The 18,421-nt window shown below is 38.3% G+C and overlaps 1 long non-coding RNA gene across 1 annotated transcript in view; it reads right to left on the bottom strand.

The window, feature by feature from the left end:
* Nucleotides 1–454: 454 nt before the first annotated feature.
* Nucleotides 455–18,421, bottom strand: part of LOC147914300 (uncharacterized) — a 29,461-nt gene continuing 11,494 nt past the window's right edge. Inside the window, exons 3-4 of the long non-coding RNA XR_015555665.1 lie at nt 5,882–6,061; nt 455–5,613 (exon numbers count right to left, since the gene is read on the bottom strand). This is a non-coding gene — a long non-coding RNA (uncharacterized LOC147914300). The remainder of the gene's footprint in view (nt 5,614–5,881; nt 6,062–18,421) is intronic.

Below are 18,421 nucleotides of genomic sequence, written 5' to 3' on the forward strand. Positions count from 1 at the left end.
AATGTTGCATATATGTGTGTGTATATGTGTGTGTATAAACGAGCTGGAGTTCATTTCTATTTCTTGCCACAAAATTAAGTCATAGGATGTTGCAAGTGTTCAGGAAAGGATTAAACCACCTTGGATTCAACCTGATTAGAAAGGGGAAACCATGAATTAAACATGTGGATTGAACACGTGTATTTATCCCCACTCATCCCTGAGTTCACTAAAATTACCACATAGGGATTAAAAAAACAAGCAAACTCTATCAGGGCGCAGGGAAGACGAGAAGCAACAACATGCAGACAAGAGATGTCAACACAGTTTTTTTTTTTAATTTTTTAATTTTAATTTTTAATTTTTTTATTGATGTTTTAATGGTTTCTAACATTGCGAAATTTTGGGTTGTACATTTTGTTTGTCCATCACCATATATATGACTCCCTTCACCCCTTGTGCCCACCCCCCACCCCCACTGCCCCTTGTAACCACAGTCCAGTTTTCTCTGTCCATGTGTTGGTTTATATTCCACATATGAGGGAGATCATACAGTGTTTGTCTTTCTCTTTCTGGCTTATTTCACTTAACATAATACGCTCCAGGCCCATCCATGTTGTTGCAAATGGGACGATTTTGTCTTTTTTTATGGCTGAGTAGTATTCCATTGTATATACATACCACATTTTCTTAATCCAATCGTCAGTCGAGGGACACTTAGGTTGCTTCCACTTCTTGGCTATGGTGAATAATGCTGCAATGAACATAGGGGTGCATAAGCCTCTTTGGATTGTTGATTTCATGTTCATTGGATAGATTCCCAGTAGTGGGATGGCTGGATCATAGGGCATCTCTATTTTTAATTCTTTGAGGAATCTCCATACCGTTTTCCATAGAGGCTGCACCAATTTGCATTCCCACCAGCTGTGTATGAGGGTTCCTGTTTCTCCACATCCTCTCCAACATTTGTTGTTTTTTTCTTGGTGATTATAGCCATTCTAACGGGCATGAGGTGGTATCTTTTTGTTGTTCAGTTGTGTGAGTTCTTTATATATTATGGAGATCAACCCCTTGTCAGATGTATGTTTTGCAAATATTCTCTCCCAGCTGGTTGGTTGTCTGTTCATCTTGATTCTGGTTTCATTTGTCTTATAAAAGCTCTTTAATCTGATAAAGTCCCACTTGTTTATTTTTTCTTTAGTTTCCCTAGTCTGGGTAGGCATGTCATCCGAAAAGATTCCTTTAAAACCAATGTCAAATAGTGTGTTGCCTATATTTTCTTCTATGAGTTTTATAGTTTCAGGTCTCACCTTCAGGTCTTTGATCCATTTTGAGTTAATTTTTGTGAATGGCGATAGCACATGGTCCACTTTCATTCTTTTGCATGTGGCTGTCCAGTTTTCCCAACATGATTTATTGAAGAGACTTTCCTTTCTCCATTGAATGTTCTTAGCACCTTTGTCGAAAATTAGCTGTCCGTATATGTGTGGTTTTATTTCTGGGCTTTCAATTCTGTTCCATTGATCTGTGTGTCTGTTTTTGTGCCAGTACCATGCTGTTTTGATTACTATTGCTTTGTAGTATGTTTTGAAGTCAGGGATTGTGAGGCCTCCTGCTTTGTTCTTTTTCTTTAGGATTTCTTTAGCTATTCGGGGTCTTTTGTTGCCCCATATAAATTTTAGTATTCTTTTTTCTATTTCTGTGAAGAATGTCATTGGGATTCTGATTGGGATTGCATTGAATCTGTAGATTGCTTTAGGTAATATAGACATTTTAACTATGTTTATTCTTCCAATCCACGTGCATGGGATATCTTTCCATTTCTTTATGTCATCATGGATTTCTTTCAATAATGTCTTGTAGTTCTCATTGTATAAGTCCTTCACCTCCTTGGTAAGATTTATTCCTAGGTATTTTATTCTTTTTGATGCAATTGTAAATGGTATTATCTTTTAGAGCTCTCTTTCTGTTAGTTCATTATTAGCATACAGAAATGCAACTGATTTTTGTAGATTGATTTTGTACCCTGCAACTTTGCTGTAGTTGTTGATTGTTTCTAACAGTTTTCCAACAGATTCTTTAGGGTTTTCTATATATACAATCATGTCATCTGCAAATAGTGAGAGTTTCACTTCTTCGTCACCTATTTGGATTCCTTTTATTCCTTTTTCTTGCCTAATTGCTCTGGCCAAAACCTCCAGTACTATGTTGAACAGGAGTGGTGAGAGTGGGCAGCCCTGCCTCGTTCCTGTTCTCAGAGGAATGGCTTTCAGTCTTTCCTCGTTGAGTATGATGTTGGCTGTGGGTTTGTCATATATGGCCTTTATTATGTTGAGGTACTTTCCTTCTATTCCCATTTTATTGAGAGTTTTTATCATAAATGGATGTTGTATCTTGTCAAATGCCTTCTCTGCGTCTACTGAGATGATCATGTGGTTTTTATTCTTTGTTTTGTTGATGTGATGTATCACGTTGATTGATTTGCGGATGTTGAACCATCCCTGCGTCCCTGGTATAAATCCCACTTGATCATGGTGTATGATCTTTTTAATGTATTGTTGTATTCGGTTTGCCAATATTTTGTTGAGGATTTTTGCATCAATGTTCATCAGCGATATTGGCCTGTAATTTTCTTTCTTTGTATTGTCTTTGTCTGGTTTTGGTATCAGGGTGATGTTGGCCTCGTAGAATGATTTAGGAAGTGTTCCATCTTCCTCTATTTTTTGGAATAGTTTGAGAAGGATGGGTATTAAATCTTCTTTGAATGTTTGGTAAAATTCAACGGAGAAGCCATCTGGTCCTGGACTTTTATTTTTTGGGAGGTTTTTGATTACTATTTCAATCTCTTTACTTGTTATTGGTCTATTCAGATTCTCCATTTCTTCTTGGTTCAATTTTGGGAGGTTGTATAAGTCTAAGAATTTATCCATTTCTTCTAGATTGTCCAATTTGTTGGCATATAATTTCTCATAGTATTCTCTTATAATCCTCTGTATTTCCATGGTATCCGTTGTAATTTCTCCTCTTTCATTTCTAATTTTATTTACTTGAGCCTTTTCTCTTTTTTTCTTTGTAAGCCTGGCTAAGGGTTTGTCTATTTTGTTTATCTTCTCGAAGAACCAACTCTTTGTTTCATTAATCCTTTCTACTGTTTTTTTGGTCTCAATTTCACTTATTTCTGCTCTGATTTTTATTATTTCTCTCCTTCTTCTGGCTTTGGGCTTTGTTTGTTCTTCTTTTTCTAGTTCTGTTAGGTGTAATTTAAGGTTGCCTATTTGGGCTTTTTCTTGTTTGTTAAGGTGGGCTTGTATCGCTATGAGTTTCCCTCTCAGGACCACTTTTCCTGCATCCCATATGGTTTGATATGGCATATTATCATTTTCGTTTGTTTCCAGATATTTTTTGATTTCTCCTTTAATTTCATCAATGATCCATTGGTTGTTCAGTAGCATGCTGTTTAAGCTCCACATTTTTGTCACTTTCCCAGTTTTTTTTTCATGGTTCATTTCCAGTTTCATAGCCTTATGGTCTGAAAAGATGCTTGTTATGATTTCAATCTTCTTAAATTTATTGAGGCTTGCTTTGTTTCCCAACATATGGTCTACCCTAGAGAATGTTCCATGCGCGCTTGAGAAGAATGTGTAGTCAGCTGTTTTTGGATGGAGTGCTCTGTATATGTCTACTAGGTCCATCTCGTCCAGTTTTTCATTTAAGTCTAATATTTCTTTATTGACTTTTTGTCTGGATGATCTATCCATTGTTGTAAGTGGGGTGTTAAGATCCCCTACTATTATTGTGTTGTTGTTGATGTCTCCTTTTAGGTTTGTTAATAGTTGCTTTATGTACATTGGTGCTCCTATGTTGGGTGCATATATATTTATGAGTGATATGTCTTCTTGATGGAGTGTCCCTTTTATCATTATATATTTCCCTTCTTTGTCTTTCTTAACCTGTTTTATCTTGAAGTCTACTTTGTCTGATATGAGTATGGCAACGCCTGCTTTCTTTCGTTTGCCATTAGCTTGGAGTATTGTCTTCCATCCCTTCACTCTGAGCCTGTGCTTGTCTTTAGTGCTAAGATGTGTTTCCTGAAGGCAGCATATTGTTGGGTCTTGCTTTTGAATCCATCCTGCCACTCTGTATCTTTTGATTGGAGAGTTCAATCCATTTACATTTAAGGTAATTATTGATATATGAGGGCTTAATGTTGCCGTTTTGTCACTTATTTTCTGGTTCTTTTGCATTTCCTTTGTTTCTTGTCCCATTTGTTTCGGACCGCCAATTCAGTTTGGTTGTTCTGTCTTATTACTCTTCTAGTTTTCTCTTTGTTTATCATATGTGGTTTTGTTTTGATTATTTTTTTAGTGGTTACCTTGAGGTTTGGGCAAAAAATCTTGTGTATGAGATAGTCCATTATCTGATGGCCTCCTATTTCCTTATACTAAGTCAATTCAATCACTTTCCTCTTCCCCTTCTAAGTTGTTCTTGTTATACCTTATTCTATCTTGTGTTGTGGCTGTGTGTTTACAGTGATGAGGTTAAATTTATTTTTGGTGAGTTTCTTCCTTTGATCTTTGAATTTAGTATTTAAGTGGTTGCTAACCTATTCCGGTAAAGGTCAGCTCTGTTCTTTAAATTTCCAGATTCTCCTTTATCTCCTCCATTGTGTTCTTCATCTCCATCAGCACTGATTGGTTTTTCTTTATGATTTCAATCTCTTTTGTGAAGAAATTCCTAATCTCATTGAATTGTCTGTGTTGTCTCGTATTTCATTGAGTGTTTTTATGATAGCTATTTTGAAATCTCTGTCATTTAGATTATGGATTTCTGCGTCTTCCGGGTTGATTTCTGGGTGCTTGTCATTTTGTTTCTGGTCTGGTGATTTCATATATTTTTGCGTTGTGGTTCCTGTGTTGGTTTTGTTTTTCCTCATCCTGGAAGTCTCTGGTTGCAATTTCCACCTGCCGCCACTGTCTGGTGGTAAAGGGCTGTGTAGTCTAAGCCCCTTGCGCTCTGCCCCGGTTTTTCTGCTGCAATCCGCAGTTTTGTTTTTTGGTTTTTTTTTTTTTCCGCTGCGATCCACGGGTCCGGTCGTTTGATCAGGTCTGCCACGGATCGCTTGGTCTGGTCTGCCGTGGATCGCTAGGTCTGGTCTGGTCGGTTGAGCTGCAGGGTCTGGTTTGCCGGGAGGGGGGAGCTCTCTCTTTTGCCCTCTGGGTCCCTGACATGGGAGGCTTCTCATTTTCCCCTCTTTATCCGCTCTCTGGGGTGCTCAGATGTTGATGGTAGCCCTGTGGCTCTTCTGAGTCCTCTGTGCGGGAGTTTCCCACTGGCTGAGAGAGTCGAAGAGCTATGGTTTCCCCGGTGAGGGCCGCCCCTCTCCCCTCTCTGGGAGCCGTGCGGACCGGGATCGCTGATCTGATGGGGAGGGAGAGGAGTTCTCCTTACCTCTCCCCACTTCCTCCGGGGGCCCAGCACGTTCCGCTCTCAGATGTGCGGCAGTGTGGATCTTTCCGCTCTAGCTTTTCACTGTCTGGGATTCCGTTGTTGGTCTGTGACTGTCCCTCTTGTTGTATCTTGTCGGGGGAAGAGTTCACGGGAAAGCTCACTCCGCCATGATGCTGACGTCACTCTCTTGAAAGATGGAAAGTAGATGGACAAGCGGGAATGGACTTAGTAGAGCAGAAAAAGGTGAAACCAAATGTTGCAATGAGGGGCAGGGTTGTGGGGGAAGGCAAGGGAATAAAACAGAAGGAAGCTGATTTTTGCATCAGAACACTGGAAAAGCTCACAAATTAGAAGTACAAGAGACTGTTGAAGACAGGGGTGTATTAATTATCTACTGCTGAGTAACAAATTACCCCCCAAAACTTAGTAACTTAAAACAAATATAATCATTTACCATTTGTCATGGTTGACGTAGGTCAGGAATTCACACAGGGCATTGTGAGGACATCTAGTCTGCTCCACGGTGTCTGGGGCTCAGCCAAAAGACTCAAAGTGGGGCTGGAGTCATCTGAAGGTTCATTCATTTACACATCTGGTGGTCAATGCTGGCTGTTGGCTGGTACCTTCGCTGGGGCTGTTGAGCAGAATACCCATGTGTGATGTTACCATGTTGCCTGGGCTTCCTCCCACTTGGGTTCCATGGCGAGCATCCCAAGAGAGATGAAGGGGCCAAGATGAAGTCATATTACCTTCTATGACCTAGCTCGGAAGTCACAGACATCACTTTGCTGCACTCTATTGGTCAAGGCAGCTACAAAATTCCACCCAGATTCAAGAGGAGGGAATATAGTCCCCCACCTCTTACTGGAGGTGTGTCAACACCAGTTTGTAAAAAGTGCTTTTGGGGTGGGACATATATAGGTGTGGCTATTTTGGATAATATAATTTGCCACAGGGGTAAGAGGTGGGGCATGTTACATAGATATCCACATAAGGAAGGAGCAGTTAGAAACCCAGTGCTCTCCTCTGTCCCATGCTGTCCATCAACTCCTCCTGCCTAGCCCCAAGAATGAAGAATCTGAACCAGAGAATCTTTCTGTTCAGGGACAACAGGCACTGAAGAGGCCTTACCGGAAACGGGAATTGAACAAAAGTCTGCCAACTAATCCTAGCGCCCTCCTGCTGGGCTCCTAGGATGTTGACTGCGAGACCCATTATCTTGCAGGCAGGACATCAGAGGATTCTTTTCTGGAGAAATTCTCAACGTAAGAGAAAAGACGTATAGATATAAATATTCAGGGTTCCCCAGTGAAATGAAGAATGAGGTATTATAAAAAGGGATTATTCACAGATGAAAAAGGGAACTTCCAGTTCTAAAATGATGAAGTAGAGCCAATATTTCTTCTTTCTGATGCGAAATATCCAAAATCAACAAGGAGACCAAGAAACAGAAATTGAAATTCGTCATTGTCAATAAACCTGGGGGCCGGCATGGTGGCACAGTGGTTAAGTGCACGCGCTCCGCTCCGGCGGCCCAGGGTTCGCAGGTTCGGATCCCGGGCATGCAGTGACACACCGCTTGTCAAGCCATGCTGTGGCGGTGTCCCATATAAAGTAGAGGAAGATGGGCACGGATGTTAGCCCAGGGCCAATCTTCTCAGCAAAAAAGAGGAGGTTTGGCATCGGATGTTAGCTCAGGGCTAATCTTCCTCACAAAAAAGTAAATAAATAATAATAATCATAAAGAAAAAAAAAGAAACCTAAGACTGCTCTGAAACCCAAAACCAAAATACGGGATTGGTACAGCCAGCGATCAATCCCAAATGCAAAAAAAAGTGTGGAGAGAGGATACTTGAAACTGCAGAGATCAGAAAATAATCAGCATAGCATACTTCCCCAAATAAGTGCTGCATCCCGAGGTACTAAAACAACAGCAGGGAAGGGATGTACAGGCTGTTGGTAGCAACTTTCCTGGACCCTTTCAGTAGAAGTCTTGAGACACACTCCTTCCCAGGTCTTTTACCCCCATCATTGGGATCACAGGGCACCCAGCTTCCTCAGACCTCCTTACCTCTGTGGATGAGGATCAAGAGAGATCCCCCGACCCCCATCTCTGTCTATACCCAGCATTCAGCCTGCTTTCACTACCTGTCTTGAATCCAGGATTTGAATCATTATGCCCTTTACTCACGTTTAAACCCTGGAGGCCCAGCTCACCCCTCATCTCCTGTACTCCAATCCCAGAAAGGCTCTGCACATTCCTTATCCTGTCCTTTCTCCCCACCAGTGCCTAACCGTAAGACCTTTTTTTCTACTGTGCAACAACCAAATCCCCTGTATCCTCAACTTCTCTAAACAATCTTACGCCTCCTGCTCTAGTGGAAATCTGACTTTCCCCTGAGGACACTGCATCTCCTGCAGCCCTCTCAAGGATGGCTGTTTTCCCTCCCACACTGAGCTCCAGGCAAGGTAGGTGTCCTTCTTGCTCCTCATTGCTAAGTCCAGATCATTCTCCCTCTCTCCTCCCTAAATCTCAGCTTTAAATATCATCTATCAGCTTGTATCACCCACTACCCCACTGCTGCCGTCATCTTCTCCCCCTGGGACACCCCCACCCCCCTTATTTCTTGACAATTTTGGCCCTTGGCTCAAAATCATTCTCTCTGCCACTACTACTATCTTAATTCTGGGGGCTTTCAATATACATATAAGTGATCTTTCCAACCTCTGGCCTTTCACTTTCCTGAACTTCTCCAATGAGTTTGGCCTTCATTCTACCTCAGCCACTCACTTCTCTGGCCACACCCTAGACCTGCACTGCTTAGTGTGGGCCATGGACCAGTGCCAGCGGGCAAGCTCTCATTAGTGGTCCGGGTGAGATAAGCACAGAAATTCTAAAGTAAGCATTTAGAAACTTTTATAGTAATATGACATTGCTGTGACATCCAAGCACAGTGCTTTTATGATCAGTGAACTTTGTATGTCTTTTTTAAAAAATTTCCATTTGTAGTAGTAGGAGTCTACGTGTGTGTGTGTGTGTGGTTTGTGACAGATTGGATGAGGGGAAGGAAGAGAAAACTCTAGTCCATCACCACAGCTGGCCTGAGAGACCCTGCCTAAACCTTGTCATTATGAATAACCGCTTCCATAACATAATTTCTATTTTTATGCATTCCACTTCTGACTACCATCCCTATTGTATCTCCAACAATTGTTTGACACACCAGAATCTAACCACCAATCCATTAATCTTGTCACTTCTCCACTCTCTCTCTTGCCCTTTGTCCCATCCTTATCCAGCTTACTTTTCATGACCAGTAATTACCATCACACCCTGCCCTTCCTTATCCCTCTTTCACTTCATCATACTCACTTGGCAAAACCTCAAAATTGATTAAATCCACCTCTCCACCTGTTCTGGGTTCATGCCCATGGAGCTGAACAAGTTGGAGAAAAATATTTTAGTGCATGTCAAGAGCTTCAGTTGGATCCCTGATACTGCCCAGGATTCATAATAATTACAGCATACTATAGATGCTGTAATTACTATCCATGCTCTTATCTAAAGCCAACTCTTCCCCCTTGTACATAAGATCCCATCCTCTCTTGCTCATTCAAAGAAATCACTCCAGCAATTCTCGCCTTTCTTCCCCACACCATCAATGTTTCCCTCTCTACTGGGTCATTCTCATCTGGTCACAAGTATGCTGATGTTGATCATCCCTTAAAAAACGAAATAAAACAAAAAATTTCTCTTAATTTCACTTTTCCCATCATTTACTATTTTTTCTAGTTTTTCTAGTTTTATTGAGATATAATTGACAAATAACATCATATTAGCTTAAGGTGTACAAGGTAATTATTTGATATATATATATAACCACTCTGTGTCTTTACTTTGCAACCAAACTCCTCTGAAGGGTTGTCTACTTTATTATCTTCAATTTCTTTCCCCCTTATCTCTGAAATCCATTCTAATATGGCTTTTATGGCCACAGAGAAAACTCCTGAAGCAGTTATTTTCATGATCGTCAATAACCTCCACATGGACATAATCCAGTCTTAGTCCTCCTCTTCCTTGGACTACTAGCATTTGACATAGTTGATCACTTCCTCTCCTTCACTGGCTCTTGGGACATCCAGTCTCTTGGTTTTCTTTCTATCTTATTGGCCATTCTTTCTCAGTCACCTTTGCTGGTTCTTCATCTTCTCTTCAACTACTTCATGTTGGAGTGTCCTAGGACTCTGTCCTTGGTCTTCTCTATTTACACGTATTTCCTTGGTAATGTCATCTAATCACATGACCTCAAATTCCATGTAAATAAGAACTCCCAAATTTATATATACAAACAGATATATATCAATCAATCTCAAACTCAATCTCAAATTCCAGACTTGTGTATCAAATGCTTACTCAACATCTCCACTTAGATGTCTAGTACATAGCTCTCACTTACCATGTACAAACTGAACCATTGATCTTTGCCCACAAGTTCCTGTATCCACAGCCTTTCCCATCTCAGTGCGTGATGACCTAATCCTTCCAATTATTCAAGCCAAAAACCTTGGAGTCATCCTTGATGGTCTCCTTCTCTTGTATCCCACACCCAACCCACCAGACAATTGTGTTGGTTCCTTCTTCAAAACATATCTAGAATTCACCATTTAGCCCAGAGCTTAAAAGTACCCAATAACTAAAATGAAAAATTTACTAGAAGGATTAAACATCAGATTTGAGCAAGCAGAAGAAAGAATCAGTGAACTTGAAGATAGGCTAAGTCAGTGAAACAGAAAGAAAAAAGATTGAAGAAAAGTGAACAGAATCTGCAAGACTTCTGGGATATCATCAACCAGAACAACATACACCTTATGGGAGTCCCAGAAGGAGAAGAGAGAGAGAAAGGGGCAGAAAGGTTATCTGAAGAAATAATGACTGAAAACGTCTCAAATTTGATGAAAGACATGAATATACAAATTCAACAAGCTAAATGAACTCCAAATAGAATAAACTTAAAAGACTCACACCAAGACACTTTATAATCAAACTGGAAAGCCAAAGAATATGAGAGAATCTTGAAAGTAGCAAGAGAGAAGTGCACAAAAGATTCTCAATAAGATTATCAGCCGATTTTTCATCAGAAGCTTTGCAGGCCAGAAGGCAGTAGGATGACATTTTTAAAGTATTGAAAGAAAAGAAAAAAACTATCAACTGGGAATTCTGTATCTGGCAAAACTGTCCATCAAAAATAAGAGCAAAATTAAGACATTCCCCTATAAACAAAAGCTAAGTTCATTCCTATTAGACTTGCTTTGCAAGATGCTAAAAGATGTCCTTCAGGTTGAAATGAAAGGACACTAGACAGTAACTTCAAGCTGTATGAAGATAGAAAGATCTTCAGTAAAGGTAAATGCATGAACAAATATAAAGTCAGTATTATATTGTAATATTTTATAATCATATTAAACTGTAACATTTTATATTTTATAATTGTAATGCTGTTTGTAACTCTGCTTTTTATTTTCTACAGGATTTAAAAGACAAATGTGTAAAAATAATTATAAATCCATGTTAGTGGGCATGAAATTTCATAAAGATGTAATTTGTAACACCAAGAACATAAGAACATAAAGGGGGGTAGACCTTTATAAGAGTAGAATTTTTGTGTAATTGAAGTTAAGTTGGTATTGATTCAAATTCAATAGTTATTACTATAAGATTTTATATGTAGTCCCCAGGGTACCATAAAGAAAATATCCGCAATACATACCAAAGGAAATCACAAAGGAATATAAATATGTCGCTACAAAAAAATCAACTAAACACAAAAAAGGAAGTAATGAAGAAATGAAGGACAAAAATGCTATAAGACCTACAGAAAACAAATAGCAAAATGGCAGAAGTAACTTTTGCCTTATCAGTAATTACTTTAAATGTAAATGTATAAAACTCTCCAATCAAAAGGCACAGATTGGAAGAATGGATAAAAATATGATGAAACTATATGCTGTTTACAAGAGACTCACTTTAGATCTAAAGACACAAATAGATTGAAAGTGAAACAATGGAACAATATATTCCATGCAAATAGTAACCAAAAGAGAGCAGCAGTGGCTATATTAATATCAGACAAGATAGATTTTAAGTCAAAACCTGTTACAAGACACAAAGAAGAACATAATATATTGATAAAAGGGCCAATTCACCAAGAAGATATAACAATTATAAACATAAGTGCACCAGACATTAGAACTTCAAAATATAATAAGGAAACATTGGCAGAATTGAAGAGAGAAATAGATATTTCTACAATAATAGTAGGAGATATCAACATATATACTGTCAATAATGAATAGAAGAACCAGATAGAAGGTCAATAGGGAAACAGAGGACTTTAACAATACCATAAATCAATTAGATCTAACAGACATATACAGAATACTCCACCTAACAACAGCAGAATATACATTTTTCTCAAATGACTTCCCGAACAGTCTCCAGAAAGACTATATGTTAGGCTACAAAACAAGTTTTTTTCTTTATTGTGAAATTTTTGTTGTACATCATTGTTTTTCAGTCACCATATAAATGCATCCCTTCACCCCTTGTACCCATCCCCCATCCCCCTTGCCCCTGGTAACCACCAAACACATCTCTCTGTCCGTGTGTTTGTTTATCTTCCAGTCATGAGTGAGATCATGTGGTGTTTCTTTCTCTTTCTGGCTTATTTCACTTAACATAGTACCCTCCAGGTCCATCCATGTTGTTGCAAATGGGATGATTTTGTCATTTTTTTGGCTGAGTAGTATTCCATTGTATATATATACCACATCTTCTTTATCCATTCATCAGTCAAGGGATGCTTGAGTTACTTCCACTTCTTGGCTATTATGAATAATGCTGCAATGAACATAGGGGTGCATAAGCCTCTTTGGATTGTTGATACGCAGTAGTGGGATAGCTGGATCATAGGTATTTCTATTTTTAATTTTTTGAGGAATCTCCATACTGATTTCCATACAGGCTGTGCCAGTTTGCATTCCCATCAGCAATGAATTAGAGTTCCCGTTTCTCCACAGCCTCTCCAGCATTTGTTGTTTTTTGTCTTGGTGTTTATAGCCATTCTAATGGGTGTAAGATGATATCTTAGTGTGGTTTTGATTTGCATTTCCCTGGTGATTAGTGATATTGAGCATCTTCTCATGTGCCTATTGGCCATCTGTATATCTTCTTTGGAGAAGTGTCTGTTCATTTCCTCTGCCCATTTTTTGGTCAGTTGTTTGTTTTTTTGTTGTTCAGTTGTGTGAGTTCTTTACATATTATGGAGATTGTCCTTTGGTGGATATATGGTTTGCAAATATTCTTTCCCAGCTGGTGGGTCGCCTGTTCATTTTGATCCTGGTTTCATTTGCCTTGTAGAAGCTCTTTAATCTGATGAAGTCCCACTTGCTTATTTTTTCTTTTGTTTCCCTTGTCCCAGTAGACATGGAATTCGAAAAGATCCCTTTATGACCTATGACGAATAGTGTACTGTCTATATTTTCTTCCAGGAGTTTTATAGTTTCAGGTCTCACCTTCAGGTCTTTGATCCATTTGGAATTAATTTTTGTGTGTGGTGAGAGAAGGTGGGCAAAACAAGTTTTAATGAATTTTAAAAGACTGAAATCATACAAAGTATCTTTTTCCAATCACAATGGAATGAAGCTAGAAATCAATTACACAAGGAAAACTGGAAAATTCACAAATATGTGTGAACCAAACAACATATTTTTAAACAACCAATGGATCAAGGAAGAAATCACAAGGGAAATTAGAAAATACATGGAGACAAATGAAAACAAAAACACAACATACCAAAGCATATGGGGTGCAGTGAAAGCAGTGCTAAGAGGGAAATTTATAGCTGTAAATGCATACATTAAAAAGAGAAGAAAGATCTCATATTAATAACCTAATCTTACACCAAAAAGAAGAGCAAACTAAACCCAAACCTAGCAGAAAGAAGGAAATAATAAAGATTCAACCAGAGATAAATGAAATAGAGACTAGAAAAACAATAGAGAAAATCAATGAAACTAAAAGTTGGTTCTTCAAAAAGATCAACAAAACAGACAAACCCTTAGTTAGATAGACTAAGAAAAAAAGAGATGGAAGCCTCAAATTGTTAAAATCAGAAACGAAAGTGGGGATATTACAACAAATTTTACAGAAATAAAAATGATTATAAGAGAATACTGTGAATGTTTATATTCCAATAGATCAAATAACCTAGATAAAATGGACAAATAACTAGAAATACACAATCTACCAAAACTAAATCATGAAGAAACAGAAAATCAGAATAGACCTATATTAAGGAGATTGAATCAGTAACCAAAGATTACCGAAGACTGAATCAAACAAAGATTGATACAACCAAAGATTGAATAAAAACCTCCAGAGGCCGGCCTAGCAGTTAAGTTCGCGTGTTCTGCTTTGGCAGCCCGGGGTTGGCCGGTTTGGATCCCAGGAGTGGACCTACTCACTGCTCATCAAGCCACGCTGAGGCAGTGTCCCACATAGGAGAGCTACAACTCTACAACTATGATACACAACTATGTACCAGGGCTTTGGGGAGGGGGAAAAAAAAAAAACCTCCTAGCAAAGAAATGCCCTGGTCCAGGTGGTTTCAATTCTATCAAATATTTACAGAAGAATGGATGCCAATCTTTCCCAAACTCTTCTAAAAACTAAAGAGGAGGGAACACTGCCTAACTCATTCTATGTGGCCAGCATTATCCTGATACCAAAACCAGACAAACACAATACAAGAAAAGAAAATTACAGACCAATATCCCTGATGAATATTAATGCAAAAATCTTCAACAAAATACTAGCCAAACCAAATTCATCAGCATATTAAAAAAAAAATTACACACCTTGACTAAGTGGGATTTAATCCTGGAATGCAAGCTTAGTTCAACATACAAAAATCAATCAATGTAAAACACCACATTAATAGATTAAAGGAGAAAAACCCATGTGATCATTTCAATTGATACAGAAAAAGCATTTGACAGAATTCAACACACCTTATTGATTTAAAAAAAAAACTTAATAAACCAGGAACAGAAGAAACCTTTCTCAACCCAATAAAGGACATATATGAAAAATTCATGGTTAACATCGTACTCAATGGTGAAAGGCAAACCTTTCCCCCTAAGATACAGAACAAGACAAGGATTCCCACTTTTTCCGCTTCTACTCAACATAGTACTGTAAGTCCTGGTCAGAGCAATTAGGCAAGAGAAAGAAAAGGCATCTAAAATGGAAATGAAGAAGTAAAATTATCTCTATTCACAGATAATGTGATTTTATACGTAGAAACGCCTAAAGATTTCACATACAAAAATAGAGCTAAAAAGTTCAGCAAAGTTGCAGGATACAAAATCAATCTACAAAAGTCTGTTGCGCTTCTATACACAAACAACAAACAATCCAAGAAAGGAATTAAGAAAACAATTCACTTAACAATAGTATCTAAAATAATAAAATACTCAAGAATAAATTTAACAAAGGGGAAAGACTTGTACACTGGAAACTGAAAACATTGCCAAAAAAATTAAATAAATGGAAAAACATCTCCTGTTCATGAATTGGAAGACTTAAGATTGTTAAAATGACAACATTACTCCAAGTGATCTACAGATTCTATGCAATCTCTATCAAAATCCAAATAGCATTACTTGCAGAAATAGAAAAACAATCCTAACATTCATATAGAATCTCAAGGGACCCCGAATAGCCAAAACAATCTGAAAAAAGAAGAATAAAGTTGGAGGACTCAGATGCTCTTATTTCAAAACTTACTATAAACCTACAGTAATCAAAACAACGTGGTTTTGTCTGGCATAAGGACAGACAGAGACCAATGGAATAGAATAGAGAGCCCAGAAGTAACCCTTCACATACATGGCCAATGATATTCAACAAGGATGACAAGTTCACAAAAGAAGATGCTGAGAAAATCGAGGGAAAGGACAGTCTATTCAATAAGCAATCCTGAGAAAATCAGACATCCACATGCAAAAGAATGAAGTTGTAACATTACCCTATATCATATACAAAAATTAAGTCAAAATGGATTAAAGACTCAAAGTGTAAGAACTAAAACTACAAAAATTCTTAGGAAAAAAACATGGGGAAAAATCTTCACGACATTGGATTTGGTGATGATCTCTTGGATATGACATCAAAAGCACAAGCAACAAAAAAAAGTAGATAAATTGGATGTCATCAAAATTGAAAACTTTTATGCACCATAAAATGATGTCCAACATCACTAGTCATTAGGAAAATGCAAATCAAAACCACAATGAGATTCTACTTCAAATCCGTTAGAATGGCTGTTATGAAAAAAAAAAAAACCAGAATAATAAGTGTTAGCAAGGGTGTGTGGAAACTGGAACCCTTGTACAGCCATCGTGTCTTGCTGGTGGATATGTGAAATGGTGCGGCCACTGTGGAAAACAATATGGTGGTTCCTCAAAAAGTTAAATATAGAATTACCATGTAATCCAGCAACACCACTTCTAGGTATATACTCAAAAGAACTGAAAGCAGGGAGTCAAACAGATACTTGTACATCAGTGTTCACAGCAGCATTAGTCAGAAAAGCCAACAGGTGGAAACAACCCAAATGCCTATAGACAGATGAATGTAAAAAAAAAATGTGATAGGGGCTGGTCTGGTAGTGTAGCGGCTAAGTGCACATGCTCCACTTCGGTGGCTCAGGGTTCGCAGGTTTGGATCCTGGGCGAGGACTGATGCACCACTTGTCAAGCCATGCTATGGCAGCGTCCCATATAAAGTAGAGGAAGATGGGCATGGATGTTAGCTTGGGGCCAATCTTCCTCATCAAAAAAACCAAAAAAAGGTGATATACACATACATGGAATATTATTCAGTCTTAAAAAGGAATGAAATTCTGATACATGCTACAATATGGATGAATCTTGAAAACATTATGCTACGTGAAAAAAGCCAGACACAAAAGGTCAAATATTGCATGATGTTACTTTAAGGTAAAGTACCTGGAGTAGGCAAATTCATAGACAGAAAGTAGAATAGAAGTTACCGGGGGCTTGAGGGGAGGATGGGGAATTATTATTTAATGGGTACAGAGTTTCTGTTTGAGATGATGATAAAGTTCTGGAAATAGACAGTGGTGGTGATTGCAATAATTGTGAATATACTTAATGTCACTGAATTGTACACTTAGAAATGATTAAAATTGTACATTTATGCTGTGTAGATTTTATCACAATAAAAAGATGAAATATGAGGTAGTAGGGTAGAGAAAAGAAGTGAAATTTCAAAAGAACATTCCAGAAGTCAGTGCCAAATGAAATTTGCCGGAGTAGGCACTCTGGGTACTACTTTCCGAGTAGAATAGACACCGCTGGAGATAAAGTGAGAGAAGGAGACAGAGTGTAGAATAGTAGGCAAAATGTAATCGAAATGTCCAGAGTTTACAAAGATTAGAAAGAAAATGATAGAGGTGAAAGGCAGGCAGAGAAAATCCAACATACACATAAGTGGTGTCCCTGAAAAAGAAAACTGAAATAATAGAAATGAAAATATATTTACAGATATAACTTAAGAAACGTTGCAGAAATAAAAGAAATATGAATGTACAAATTGAATGGACACATTATGTCCCAGAAAAAATTGACTCAAAAACATATTCTGGTAACATTATTGGACTTAAAAGGTAAAGCAAGTATACTTTAGGCAAGCATGCAAAATAATTAAATAACTTAAAAGGAAAATTATGCTGCTCTCAAGTCTCCACAGCTATCTGATACTAGAAGAGAGATGAGCAAAGTCTATACAGTCCTCACAGAAAGAAAGTGTGACCCAAGGAGTTCATACTCAGCCAAACTGCTTTAGGTACAAAGCCAACACAAAAACATCTTTGAATGTGCAAGAATTCAGGAAATATAGTTTTTGTAACTCTTTCTCAAAGACGCTAATAGGGGATACATGGAGAAATGACACAGAAAGGACTGGTAATGACCAGTGAATCCATTTAAATGTGGGACTAAGATGAAAACGAATGTGGGAATTATTGTTACAGATCAGAATGTAAACATTATAAACTCTGGCAGTGAAGAACTGATATAACTAACAAAAGTTGAGAGAGAAAGTGATGGAGGGAAGTAGGGCAAGTACATTGAGTCCTCAGTGTTTAGAGCTGGCAGTCAGAAAATATCATGTAAAGTTGATAAATCAAGCCCAGAGGTCTACATGTATTTAAAGTTAAAGGTGAAGGTTAAAAACAACATTATCTACTACAAGTGGATGGTAGGGAGAGTGGATTTATGCTGATTTGGTCATGCTTACGGAAGGGAGTAAGAAAGTACTCTCAGGAAGATCCCAGGAAAGAATGCAGGCTGAGACCAGAGACTCGAACTGTCCTGCAAATGTATGAAACAAGCTCACTTATGGGGGTGGGGAAAAGGTGCTGACTTAGTAACTCTGGAGATTCATGGAGTCTGTAAGACTAAAAGGAAAGGTACCGCACAAAAGCATGGTACTCTCTTTGATAAACTGGTTTCCCATGAGGGTATGGATTAACAATCCTGAGACTGCTCTACGCATATACTGAAATTGAACAATTAAGTAAATGGATGGTGGATGATGGGAGCCGGGTTTCTCACTATTGGAGAGGGAATTTAGCAATAAACAAGGGGAGGAGACTAGAATGATCCATGTGGTAATGGGTTAGAGCTGGAAACATCTGTAATAACTCATGTGTAACTTGGTATAGGTTCTGGTGATTATATATAGAAATGTATACAGCTATGTGTATATGTATACATGTTAGTATATGCACACATATTTGTTCTGTCACCTGAGAGGGCCGAAAAGAAACACCACCCCAGCAGCAACAGGCACACCTAGGGCCCAGGCTTTGGTTTCCAATACCATTCTTCAATAAAAGGAACCAGTGCT

Source organism: Ceratotherium simum, chromosome 21 (assembly GCF_057802395.1).
Source record: "Ceratotherium simum simum isolate JZ-2026a chromosome 21, ASM5780239v1, whole genome shotgun sequence".
NCBI lineage: Eukaryota > Metazoa > Chordata > Mammalia > Perissodactyla > Rhinocerotidae > Ceratotherium > Ceratotherium simum.